The sequence below is a fragment of the Nyctereutes procyonoides genome, unplaced genomic scaffold, assembly GCF_905146905.1.
Source record: "Nyctereutes procyonoides isolate TBG_1078 unplaced genomic scaffold, NYPRO_anot_genome, whole genome shotgun sequence".
Lineage (NCBI taxonomy): Eukaryota > Metazoa > Chordata > Mammalia > Carnivora > Canidae > Nyctereutes > Nyctereutes procyonoides.
The window spans coordinates 8,442,948-8,445,451 of record NW_026575034.1 but is presented as its reverse complement, the minus strand read 5'-3'; the positions used below and the strand labels follow the sequence as shown (position 1 = coordinate 8,445,451).

At 36.1% G+C, this 2,504-nt stretch overlaps 1 pseudogene; it reads left to right on the top strand.

The window, feature by feature from the left end:
* The first annotated feature begins 2,196 nt into the window (after positions 1-2,196).
* Positions 2,197-2,290, top strand: LOC129505175 (U6 spliceosomal RNA; annotated as a pseudogene).
* Positions 2,291-2,504: the final 214 nt, after the last annotated feature.

Sequence of the window (2,504 nt, the reverse complement as noted above, 5' to 3'; positions counted from 1 at the left end):
TGTATTTTTTGGATAAATACCCCATAGCACAATTACTAGATCATAGGATAGTTCTGTGCTTAACTTTTTGAGGAATCTCCATACTGTTTTCCCCAGTGGCTGCACCAGTTTGCATTCCCACCAGCAGTGCAAGAGGGTTCCTTTTTCTCCACATCCTCACCAACATGTGTTTCTTGTGTTGTTGATTTTAGCCATTCTGACAGGTTTGAAGTGATATGATGAGTGATGTTGAGCCACTTTCCATGTGTCTGTTGGCCATCCGGATGTCTTTGGAAAAATGTCTGTTCGTTTAGGTGTTGGTTTGTATAAACTCTTTATATATTGTGTATACTAACCCTTTATTGAATATGTCATTTGCAGGAAGTCTGGGTGGTTCAGTGGTTGAGCATCTGCCTTTGGCTCAAGTCGTGATCCCAGGTACTGGGATTGAGTCCCACATTAGGCTCCCTGTGGGGAGCCTGCTTCTCTCTCTGCCTGTGTCTGTGTCTCTCTCTGTGTGTCTCTCATGAATAAATGAGTAAAATCTTTTTAAAAGAAAGAGTATGTCATTTGCAAATATCGTCTCCCATTCCATAATTGCCTTTTAGTTTTGTTGGTTGTTTCCTTCATTGTGCAGCTTTTTATTTTGATATGGTCCCAATAGTTTATTTTTGTTTTTCTTTCCCTTGCCTAAGGATACATATCTAGAAAAATGTTGCTAGACATACCTAGAAAATTATAGTTAGTTTAAATAGGTTCTGAAATAAAATAAAAATAAAATCTTTAAAAAAAACCATGTAAGATAAAATGTACAATTTTAACCATTTTAAATGTATAGTACAGCAGTATATTTACGCTTGTTTCATAACAATATATGCATATTGTTGTGCAAGAAGATCTATAGTATTTTCTCACTTTGCAAAGCTAAAACTCTACATTCATTGAGTAACAATTCCCTTTCCCCCTTCCCAGCTACTTGCTTGTAATTTCTCTTTTTTTTAAGATTTTTTTTTATTTATTCATAAGAGACACAGAGAGAAAGGCAGAGACACAGGCAGAGGGAGAAGCAGCCTCCCTGCAGGGAGCTCAATGTGGGACTTGATTCTGGGACCCCGGGATCACGCCCTGAGCTGAAGGCAGATACTCAACCGCTGAGCCACCCAGGGGTTCCAGTAATTTCTCTTTTTTATTGGTTTGACTACTTTAGATGCTTCCTTAAATGGGAGAACACAGTTTTTATCTTTTCATAACCAGCTTATTTCACTTAGCATAATGTTCTCAACGTTCATCTGTGCTGTCACATGTAACAGGATTTTCTCAACTTTATTTTCTTGAGTTTTCCATATGGCTAATTATATAATCTATAAATAATTATAACTTTCTCTTCTGATTTTTTATTTTATTTCTTCTTCTGGTATTTTATTATTTAGAAGACTCTTGGCTGAGCATTTCAGATAATTCCTCATAATGTTATGTTTTATTAGCATAGTAAGTTACATTACTGCTTTTTTTTGTTATTGAGATTTTTAAAAATCAGGAATGTATGTTAACAGATTATGTTGAAGCATTTTTGAAATTTAAAAATAAACCCTATTTGGGTATGTTATATCTTTTTTGAAAATATTCTCAAATAAGGGCACCTGGGTGTCTCAGTCAGTTAAGCATCCAACTTGATTTCAGCTCAGGTTGTGATCTCAGGGTTGTGATATCAAGCCTGGTGTCAGGCTCCATACTGGGCATGGAGGCTGCTTAAGATTCTCTCTCTCTGTCCTCTACCATTCTCTCTCTAAAAAAAAAATACTTTTTTCTACAATGTCATTTTAACAGTTACAAAGGATACAATTGTACAATTGTGTGTACATTCAAACATTTTAATTTTAATTTTTAAAAGATTTTATTTATTTATTTATTTATGAGAGACACAGAGAGAGGCAGAGACATGGACAGAGGGAGAAGCAGGCTCCCTATAGGGGAGCCTTGATCCCAGGATCCCGGGATCACACCCTGAGCCAGAGGCAGATGCTCAACCACTGAGCTACCCAGGCATCCCACATTCAAACATTTTTAAAATTCACCCTTTTTAGATGAATTGTGTGATATGTGCAATCATATAACAACCAACCACTCAAGATATAAAATAGTCCAATTATTCCCAAAGTGTTACCTTCTGCTAGGCCCTGGCAACTCTGACCCTGTTGCTTTAAAAAATACCATGTAATGCTTGTTTTGGTAGCACATATATTAAAATTGGAATGATACAGGAAAGATCAGCTTGGATGACACAGAAGTTTGCAAAGCATTTCCTATTTTTTTAAGTTATGTAAATATTAAAAGGGACTCTCTGAGTGGAAAGGAAAGACCAAAAGTGACAGAGACAGGAAAGAGATAGAGAAAATCTACAGAAACAATGATGAAACAAGTAATAGAATGTCATATACATGGACCTATACAGCATGTAGCCCTTTGTGTCTGATTTCTTTGACTCAGCATGTTGCTTTTGAGATTCATCATGTTGTTACATGTAT